Consider the following 12,091-nt stretch of genomic DNA (forward strand, 5'->3'; position numbering starts at 1 on the left):
CTTTCTCTTCATATATGCATATATACACATATACACATTTAATGTGCATAAATATGTTGCTAGTTCTTCTAAACCGATGCAAATGTACTAAGAAACGATGATCAGGCATCTATGTGATGATGTTAAGAATTACTGATTGCATATGTAGAATGGTATGATTTCTAAATGTTGAGTTAATTTCTTTTTTCCATTAATTAATAAAAAATGTGTATATATGTATATATGAAGAGGAAGTACCATAGAATAACTTATATATACATATATATATATATACATATACACATATACACATATATATCCATATATAGATACCTTATATATACCTAAATGTCTATGTTATCCATTCAACCAAAGATCATTTGAATTCTAAATATATTGTTTGGTCTTTAGGACTAAATACATTTGTTTGATAGTATATATTTGAAGATATTTTAAAAGCTCACAAATATCAATCAACCATATTGATCAGCATTATATCCTATGTTATATAAACGCATGTGGGGAGGGTAGGGGTGTGTGTGTGTGTGTGTGTGTGTATGTTGTATATATGTGTGTGTCTAAAATCTTGGCAAAATTTTTAAGGCAGTTTCAAACTTCCTTTCCTAAGTCCTCTGCATACGCAGTGTGTGATATAATGGAGACTTTATTGTTAAGCATGTTTGGAAGAGCTTCATATTTAAGCAGGTTAAGACACTAAGGTAAAAATCAAAGATAGTAAGCCAATGGTATTTATTTTAAAATTGTCCAGTTATTACATAATTGAAGATTATGTACCCTAAGTTCTTCAGAACACTTTTGTGAAATTTTATTAACTTGGCTTGGAATCATTATAAATGGCATTAAAGAAGAATACAGTGAAAAAAGTTATAGGTCTTGAGAAATTGTATCTGATAGATGAATCATTATCATTATGATTAGCTAACTGTTTATTTGTTTATTCAACAAGTATGATGCTGGGTTGAAAAGTAAAAATGCAAATAAAGCTATCATGCACTTAAAATCTTGTAGAAAAGAGGCTAGTAAACCTAAAAAGAAAATGAAAATGCTATAATAGATGAACTCTCTAGGGACATCTGGAATTCAGAGGGATTATGGTTAATCCTATAAAGAAGGAGTTGTGATATAAGGTGGTGATTACAGTAGGCAAGGTTATATGTTCTTTAGGAGCTCATCAGAGTAATTTGGATTAGAAATGCAGATTTGGGTTTTGTTCAACAGAAGGTGTTCATCGAAACCACAAAAGTGAATGAGGCAGCCTAAGTAAAAGAAAAATTATAATCACAGATATATAGTTTTTTTAAACCGAAAAAAAGTGGTGAGTTGGAGACTGGTAATGGGTAATGGAGGATGGTCTCACAATGTAGTGAAAATAGAATAGATTGATTATGAGCATTTGATTCTCATCCTAGCTCTTCCCCTGTATTCCTTAGGCAAGTAACCTAACCCCTCTGGGCTTCAGAAAAGAATATTTATCGAATACTTACTATGTCTCAAGCAATTGTCAACTATAAACTCATTTATTCCTAACAAAATGCTAAGACACAGGTGCTATAGTTATAAAACTACAAATGAGGATATTGAGATACAAAACTATGGTTTAATTTTCCCAAGGGCAAACATCTAGCATATGACAGGGAAGGGAATGAAAATGAGGAAGTACGATTCTAGCATCCTTAACTTAACATTCTTAATTTCTATGTATTCCTCCTTAATTTAACTGGAACTAAGTAACAAGAAGTCTTGCTCCATTCTTTGATGTTTGATTGTTGGCAGCTTTGAAAGCCCATCCCTCTCTCTTCCCTTTCTACCCACATCTATGATGCTCCCTCCATCAGCACCTGTAGGAGATCCAAACTACTTAAAACCCTTCCCTATGAGGGGACAGTTAGCCAAGCCTCAATAAACACTAGAAGCAATCTCCTTTCTTTACTCTCTCAAGCCATTTTGGACCTGCCTTGCAAAGAGACTTTAATTATGTAAGTAATAAGCCTTTTCATGTTCTCTTGGTGTGTGGGTGATGTAATCAGTTTTGAAATTGGAACCAAATTTAGTCTGAGGTGCACATGCTGCTGCAGAATATCCAGGAAACTCTTTTAGAGCTCCAACATTTCATCATTCCAAAATTGTGAATAAATGTTTGGGTAGGTGGGTAAACGTGAAACAACTTAGGATAGGGTTTTTATGGTTTAAGTGGTTTTGATTTATATTGATTGATAATTTGAAAACCATACAGTTTTCCCTTTGTAATCTGTGCCTTCATTAAAACCAGTTATCTCAATATACTACCTTATGTCTGTAGCAGTTGGCCCAGGGAATTTATGAACTGATATTTTCAATGTCAGCCTGTCAGCTTGAAAAGTCCAGATCCACAGGAATCAACCATGTAGTAATTTGTGAAACTAATTTTTGAAAAAAATATATTTGTTAAGCCCCTCCAATGTGCAAAAATACTATGATCTATTTATCAGTGCCAGCAACTAATTATTTAACTCACCAAAAGTATAACATTCAATTCTCTGAATTCAGATTTAAAACTCAACCATGACATTATTTTTCTGGGATACAGTCCTTCATATTTTTCTTATTACTTTTCTCATACAGAAATTTTCAAATATACAGCAAGTTATATAAGCAGGAGTGACAGAGCAACCAGGTGTATGAATTAGCACTTGTTATATATTTAATTGTCTTAAAGTAGGTGTGGCATCTGTCAATTTATCATTTGCAGGTGGGTAACTTGATTAACCACTAATAAGTCTTTTGCCTGTTAATGACCTCTTTTGGGATACTAACATCTGTTTATTTTTAAATGCTTTGTTAGGATAAGCCCATTGATAAAATTATGAATTACTGTCTCGAAATATGTGGGTAATTTTGGTCTCTTCAAAAGTGTTTCTTCAATGCATTTAGTAATGTTACAGCTCAGTAATGTTATAGTTTGATAACTTTATGCATGATGAATAGGTAACCATGGTAAACATGTCACTGAATTTATTTTTATAAAATGCAAATGTGATTATATATACTTATTTGACTATTTAATGCCCTTTGATGTTACTTCATTGCTCACTTTACAGATCAAAGTCCAGACCTGTTAGCGTGGCTACCACTTGCTGAACCCTCATCACACACCCATTTCCATACATCTCCCCATTTGGCTTCAGTTATTTACCTAATCTCCACATGTCCCTGTGCTTAGAAGAAGGCTGGAACCACCTCCAAACGTTGGGCCACTTGGGGTTGATGAAACACAAATGATATTTTATTGGGAATTTATGGGAAATAATTTTCCTTTCTCTTCAGAAAAAGTCACTTTAACAGCCCTTGGATATTGCCACGAAAGAATAATGATTTTACTTCCACAAACAGAAATACCTAGAAAATCACAAGGAATAAGAGAATTGATGGAACCATACTTAATTCTAAGATTTTTTCAGTATATTAACAAATAAATCTTCATAATCACTGACATCAATGCGATTTGAACTTCCTTTTCTATGCAACCAAAAGTTTAAATTTGGTCATAACAAATCTTTTTTTTTTTAGTTATCTGGTGACTCTCCACCATTAACATTTAATTCAATTCTGCTTAATGGATTACTGTTCATAAATATACTTCTTTACACTGCTCTGAGCCCTAAAATATCTTACCCAGCTGGGGAAATCCTTATTTCTCAGGTGAAGAGTCACAAGTTATCATGTATGTAAAGGGTGCAAAATTAGCCATAATGGGCATCACCATAAACATTTTCTCCACCATAGTACTGTTCACATAAATGCATTTTCACAATTTCCCTTGGGTGTCACGCCTGTAAATATTCTTCCACCTCTTTCTCTGCCCTTAGAGTGAGAGTACCAACCACCTCAAGAACGCAGAGCCATTTACATGAATCAATATTAAGTTCTTAGAAGAGTACTAACCAATGTGTAGGAAACAAAAAAATATATGCTGAATAAAATAGCAAGTAACTATAAACTGAATGAACAGAATTGCAACTGATGTATTTTATTTTAGGGTAAAGTTTCCAAATAAATTATTTTAAATTAAGCTTGAGATACAATGATTATAATGACTTATCAACAAAAGAAAATGTGGTCTATACAATTGGTGATATTTGTGATAAATGAATATAAAGACAAACTGGTCATTGATAATTATGTTATACATTCAATTAGAAGATGTGTTTGCTTAAAATTCAACAGAGCATAAAAACACGAATTGTATGATGGAAGGATTTGTGACATTTATGACAATGACTTCATCTAGCCTAGAGTTTGTGTAATTAATTGTTACATTTTAATGACTGGATTGAAAATCTATTTAACATATATCTATTCTGAAATATCAAAGATTTAATATGGCAAAACTTTGAATAAAGTAATTACTTTGATTTATACTGTGTATACAATGTGCGTTGCGATTAATATATGGTAAAATGTAATCAGTGTTTTCAATGAAGAATATCAAAATCAGCAATGCTAGTTAATTATATGGTCGTAATATGTCATACTGAGCTCTATATCCTTTATTAGTCAGAAAAATTTGAGAGCATTCTTTTTATTTGATTGGAATTTTTCACTCATTTGTAACAAGGATTTGAACTATGCATACTTATAAATATATAGAAATATCTCAAGTATGTATCTTAGAGCAGGTTTTGCTTAGGGATTGTTTGGCTGGGCAAAAACTGTCCAGCACTTCTTTTTATGTTTTACAAAGTAGGAATCAATTTTATAGCATCAAGTGATTGAAAAGAATATAAATATATGAATAATATTTGTGACATGAAAATGAAATGATATTCTAATTTTTATTAGAACACATCCATGCTCATTTATTTATGTATTTCCTTTAGATGCTTTCACATACCTATGGCAGGAAATAGTTTTGAAACAGCTCATATGACTCACAAAGCCTAAAATATTTTCCATATATCCCTGCTTTAGAAAACAATAAATATTAATATAGAAAATATAAATTACAATCCACAATTCCCAAAGAAGTCACTCTATTTTAATGGTATTTTGACCCAAACACTAATCAAGATGGAATTTTAGGCAAATTAGAAATCTTTTCTGTAAATGTGTATCTTTGGAAGGAATCATAGATCATGTGGTATGCAGGTGACAGGGGTTAGTATCAGGAATTTAGGCAGTGTGCTGTTTGATTTCGGAGGAGAAAGGGAAAAGTTTGAGAGTCAGGAGATCTCCTGTTAACGGAGATGAGGCTGCATGTCTGAGTAATGCACACAGGGCTTCCAGGCCCTCTCCCATCATTCTAAACTATAATTAAACAGGACAAAGTTGTTTTCTTTTGTTGAGAGGCAAAGTACAAGAATCACATTGCACAAGCTGTCCTATTACAACCGTATTTTAAGCTACATCACAAAAGTATATTTTGCTGTATTTTCTTGGGACTGAGAGAGAATGTGGAAGTAACCTGTGGAAATCAGATAAATGTCAGGAAAATTACTTAAGGATGCCTTAATGATGTGCCTCCTCTGCTTATTTAGATGATATAACCCTCTAGAACTGATAGGAGATTTTCTTATTTCTCCTACTTGAAGTTTCTGGCTTTGGTTGAGTCTGGAAGTTAGAGATTCAAAATGCTATAGCATGGATCTACCATTATGTTATTGGGGATTTTAAAGAAACTAAAAAGAAGCAGAGGTATGATGACTGAAATTATGTTATTCTGTTATTCTTGGCAGGTTCAAATCTGTAAAAGTAAAGTTCAATGAAGTTCATTTTCGCTGAAGGCAGGCCCTTTTCACCTCATTGATTTTGATGTTCATTGAGACATGTTTATGAGGTTGGTCAGGGCTGGAAGCTTGTTCATTTCTGATGGGTGGATTTTTTGAGCAATAGTTGTATCTAACGTTATACTGGGCTACATATTAAGAGACTTAGGAGAAAATTAATTGAGTAGAATTAAGAATACTTATTCACCTAATTCTAAATAATTAATTGTTATTTACCTTTCATTCCAAAATCTAACTACACATACTTTAACAAGATGGAATTATAAGACTATATAAATCATACATGTTATTCATGTCATGATTCATTTGCAAAGCAAGAAACTTACTGAGGAAAATGACTTCTGCAGAAATATAATTTTCAGAAGTCACAAAACCATGACTAACCACCAATGCCTGAAAACAGCAAGTAGGTTCTATTAAAAGTATGACTAACAATACCTAAAATTGTCTACAAATCGAAACTCATATTTCTATTATTGTCCAGTTATCATCACCTGTTGAACAGCTTCTCTATTGACTGCATATATAACCCATCCAAAATTCTCCTTCCATTAAAACGTTTCTGTATAAACAGAACCTTTTATCTGTGAATATTATTATGTGTTCCACAGTAGAGCATCTGGCTTATATCTGAAATAATAATCTTCTTGTGACACATTTATGAGATTTTCCTTTCATTAATTTTTATCTTGGAAGTTTTCTGTTCTGATAGTCTAGTTTTAGAACAAACACCTGCTTTTTACAACTTGTTGCTGAATCTTTCAAGGCTTTATTTTAAATAGTCTGACAATTCTATGTAAAATTTTTGAGACTTTGTCATTCCAGCTGAAATTGCCCAATCTATTTTTCCTTTGTTTCTGAATCTTATAAAAATATATAGTCCCTAATTGATGTGGAATGAATGTTGATGCAAAAATTTGTTTTTTTACTATATCATCCATTTCTTTCAATTTGTTTCTATCCCATAAAGTGAAAATGGTTTGGGTTCCTTATGGAAGTATTTCTGAAATGATCCCTATTTCAGTTCATGCCGTTTTGCTTTGAAACTTTGAATAATGCTGCTGTTCATGCTGCCAGCAAGAGGGTTGCAAGCTGGATACCAACATCTGAATTATTTATTATTATATTTTTAAAAATTTTTTTCAATGAATAAGAAAGGCAAAAGTTTATTGGAGAGAATAGAAAGACTTAATTGCATTCTAATTTGAACACCTAGTCACTAATTTGAACACCTATATCAGTTTACCATCTACCCAGTAAGTTAAAGGTAAATCTAAATTCTGAAAATCATTTTAAGGTTAGAAAAATGATATATTTGTCAGTATACTTATGAGAAGCTATGAGATCTCTCAGCTGTCATGTTGGATATGTACAGAGACATTTCAACATTTCCAGAACATCAAAATTTCAGTTCAATTATTACTGCATTATATTTATGCCAGACATATAGGAAGAAACACTTCTATTATATTATTTCTTTTATTTAAAAGTAATCTATGTGAACATTTTCCTACGAATAGACAGATAAATCCTAAGTCCTTGAATACTAGAGTCCTTAATTTCAGGTAGCTTACTATCTATTTATCAAGAAAAAGACACACACACAAAAGTTAACAATTTATGGTAATTACAAGCAGCGTTACATAGTTATATGCAAATAATAAGAATTTGCCAGATGAGAATTTGGGACTGTTCAAGTCAACGAAGGTAAAAATCAATTGGTGCAGTATATGGGGGTCTCAACTGAAAAAAGAACTTTGGCTTTTCTTCTGAGTGAATTAAGAAAACCGCTGACTAGTTTTAAGCAGCTTTATGCCATCACCTGACTTGCTTATTCAACAAATCACTAGCGTTTCCGTTAATGGCAAGTGCACCATTCCAGAGGCTCTGTCCAAAAACCTGGAGTCAGCTTTGATTCCTCTTTTGCTCAAATCTTACATCCAATTTTCCTGGAAATTCTATTGGTTGCTCCTAAAATAGATATCCGGGATCCCACCTTTTCTCACCACCTCCTTTGCTAACACTCAAATTCCAACCACCAAACTCTTTCCACCTGAACTATTTCAATAGATGCCTAACTGATTTCCCTGTTTCTTCCCTTGCACCTTAGCAATCTTTTCTCGACATAGGCACTAAAGTGACCCTTTCACAATGAGTGTATTTTTGTCATTTCTATCCTTAGGACTTTCTGATATTTGTTCATTTCAATCAAAGGCCTTATGGTGATCTCTAACCTATATTAAAGGATCTTTCTCCCCATTACATTTTTTTTCCATCATCCCCTTATATTGGCCCCTTATCATTTTGTTCTAGCCAAACTGGCTTCCTCACTGTTTCCTGTATATGCTAGGAATCTCCCTTTTCAGAAAGTTGAATAAGTTTTTTTTTCTTTGCCTGGAATAAAGTCATACAGCTTTTGTTCAAGCATTTTGTTCAGATATTACCTTCACAGTGAAAGCTTATCCAGATACTCTATCTAAAATTGCAAACACTTCCCATCACCCATTTCTGTAGAACCTACACACTTTATGCCCCTTGCCTGCTCTAATTTATGCCCATAGAACTTAACATTTCTAACAAACTACATAACATACTTATGCATGTCTTACCTTACCAAAATATTAGGTCTGTGATGGAAGGATTTTTAAATTTTTATTCTCTGATGAAAGCCAGGCACCCAGGATAGAACTCAATAAATAGGTGTTAAGTGAACATGTGTAAAATAGATGGACTGAGATGCATAGACTTTCTTTTTAAAATGTTTTGACTAATACCTATAATAGAGTGTTGAATTGTAGTGGATATAAGGGATACCTTTGCCTTTCTTACAATGTTGTTCCCTAGAATATGCCTGGGTCTCCTTCAGTAAGTGTGCTGTGTATTACGTTACATTTAATTTTAATTATTTTAGTAGAGATGTTCAAAACTATGCTTTTAATATTTGTTTTCCTTAGTTACTTTTGTGAGTGCTTTTGGGGGATTACAATTGTATGTATGGTGGTCCTTCCTTCACTTGTCTTTTATATCTACCATTTTGATCACAAATCATTTTTATTATTCTTTAGTCATATTTATTTCTTGCTTCTATCCTCTATTTTCACAATGTACGTTTTTGTGTTTTTTTGTTTGCCCTATATTTCCCCTAATTTAGGCTTTAGTTCCCCAAGTACTTAGGCCTCTTTATTATCCTGTGATCTTCTTATGCATGCTTAGTGGGTCCCCAAATATCTTTTTTTGCACTTACCCATAAATTGGAGTTCAGAAGACGTCCACATTTTTGCAAATATCTAGTGCAGCTTTCTCAGGTTTCCGTTCAAATGTGATTCTATTCTTTTAAGAGTGAGACATGTGTTAGTTAGGTTCAGGTGTCACCTTGGCCAGGTGAAGGTGCCTAGTTCTGTTCCTGTTTTCATAAGCCATTGGCATGTGAAGCTCATCTGTCACTGATTGCATCTGTGGTCGGCTAGGGGGAGTGCCACCTACAATGAGTGATGTTGAGTTTGATTGGCTGGATGCTTAAATGAGAGAGTCGAGAGCAGCACAGCCCAAGCAGCTAAGCCCAAGCCTTTGGAGATACAGAAAGGAATCACCCCGGGGAAAGCTGTTGGAACCCAGAAGTCAGGAGAGAAAGACAGCAGAGATTGCCTTATGCCTTCCCGTATAACAGAGAACCTCAGATGAAAGTTAACTGCCTTTCCTCTGAAGAACTGTAAGTTTTTAACTAAATAGATCCTGCTTTACAAAAAGCCAGCCCATCTCTGATGTGTTGCATTCTGGCAACTTCAGCAAACTAGAACAGTGAGTACTCACATTAATGGTTTCTACTTTTGACAATTCTTATAACTGTCATAATTTCTTCTTTTCCTCTGCTGCTTCTATTTCTGTGTTTAATTCTCACAGATCTTTTAATTGTCAAAGGTTTGGTCCTTTTTACTCATATTCTACTGTTCAGGGGTATGTTTGTTACCAGTTTTTTGCAAATGCAAAAATTTGATCAATTTTGCTTGACAAATTACCAACAGAAGGTTTGGTTAGATCCTAATACTATATTGTTGACGTCATCTAGGCCAAGGAAAATGCACTCATGATTTTTGTTTGTTTTTCCCTGAACCTGCTCCAATAGGCTTCTTCCCCTACCATAAAATGGCTCATGGTTAGGGTAAACAGTGTCTTCCACTTTGCCAGATAAAATGTTCAAGTCACAGACCTCTTATTACTTGGCCTTTAGAGCATTTGACACTGTTGGTCACTCCTTTCTTCCAGAAACATGTTCTTCAACTTTGCTTGCAAGACACCATGTTATCTGCCTTGGTTTCTCTTCTTATTTTGCAGGCTGCTCCTCCTAAGTCTCCTTTGCTGGTTTACAGCATTCCTCTGACTTCTTGAATTTGGGTGCTCTTCTGTCTTGAGAGTTGGTGTTTCCTCTGTCTACTACTTTCCACAATAAATTGATCAGATTTCATGGTTTTTAATACCTTTATTATACTTGCATCCCTAAACCTCTATCTTCAGTCTCTACCCTAAATCCTTTTTATACATATCCAAGTAGCTCTCTCCAAAAGATCACAACCTGCTCCCATGGTCTTTCATGTGTGAGTAAATGTCAACTCCACTCTTCTGATATTGACTCCCCTCCCCTCCCCAAACTCTCTACTTAGCAGGAGTTATATGTATCTGCATGAGCTATCTCCTTGCTGCCTTTTTTACTTCACCCCTACCATGTCTCCTATTACTCACTCTCTTTCAAACCTATTGGTTTCCTTGTTTATTCAGACACATTAAGTGTATTCCACTTCTAAAACTTTGTACTTGCTGGACATCCTATCTAAACCATGCATCCCCCAATGTTGCATGTTTGCTCTGTCACTCCCTTCAAGCCTCTATTAGCAATTAAATATTGAAGAGATCTTCACTGGTCACTCTAAATAAAAGAACATCTCATCCCGATACTCCATAATCTCCCTGTTTTTTCCAAAATTTTGCCAAGCTACACTACCACTGAACTGTTAGATATTGGTTTGTTAATGCTTACTTTCTGTGAGTATGATTCACCAGGACTGGACTGTTTGCTTAATGTAATATCTCCACAGCTTAGAACATTGCTACACAATGGTAAATGCTTAATATTTGCTGATGAATATATCCAACATTCATATTTAATAACTTACCATTTTGTCAGATTTTATTCAGGCTATTTTTCTTTTTTCACTTGGGCAGGCACTGGGAATCGAACCCTGGTTTCCAGTATGGCAGGCGAGAATTCTGCTAAGCCACCATGGCTCACCCTCAGGCTGTTTTTAATAGATTACACCATTATTTCTCAGCACTAACTCAAGTAGAGGCAATGTCTCTCTTCCTTCCCATTTGTACACAGCAGAAAATGTGGGTGAAGCTCTTTTGACCATTTCTGCTCTATAGCATGCACACAGAAGCAGAGGCGGTATCTTTCCCTCTCCCAAATATTGAGTGAGGGCAGGATAATGGAGAAAGTGGAACTGAGGAAGGAAATCCTTTAAATATATGTATCAACCCCTAGCCACAATCCCTGAAAGGCCCATTCATGAATCCAACTGAAATCAACACAGCAAAAGTCTTTAGACTTAAATGCAATATTTAAGACCACAAGAGGTTTTAGATTGATATCTGAGCAGCACACAAAAGGGGAGACCATAATAGAACAGAAACATTTGGAAAACGAAATTGATATTCAAACCACAACCTACATAAGTGATCCTAGATGTAAATTATGAATTTAAACAGGTTGGCTGTCTCAAAAGGGAAAATTTTAAATAGGATCCAGAGTGTCATAACAAAAATGCTTAAAATATACAGAATAATATCCAAAATATTCAGGATAATCATATCAAGAACCAGAAAAATCTCAACTCAAACAAGAGAAGTCAACTAACATACACAAATTCTGAGACAACAAAAATATTTCAGGTATCCAAAGAAGGATTTTAAAGCAGGCATCATAAAATTTGGAACACTTTTGAAATTAAAAAAAATAGAGCATATCAGAAAATGAGTAGAATATAAAATGAAGAAACAAGTAAATTTCTGAACTAAAAATACAATAAAGTAAAAATCATGTCAGATAGTGAGCAGAATGGAGATAACAGATAATAGTGAGCGGAATGGAGATAACAGATAATAGTGAGGCAGGGAGACAGAGACAAGAAAGTAAGCCAAGCCCCATTCCTTGAACAAGCTACCCTCACTTGTTCACACACTTGGGAAGGTGTGCCATGCCCAGCCTGAGACCTGCGATTCATAGCCAGAACCTCCCCTGCCCCTTCCCCCCTCACAAGCAAACACTGTCTTGGCCA

This window comes from Tamandua tetradactyla, chromosome 1 (assembly GCF_023851605.1).
Source record: "Tamandua tetradactyla isolate mTamTet1 chromosome 1, mTamTet1.pri, whole genome shotgun sequence".
Classification (NCBI taxonomy): Eukaryota; Metazoa; Chordata; class Mammalia; order Pilosa; family Myrmecophagidae; genus Tamandua; species Tamandua tetradactyla.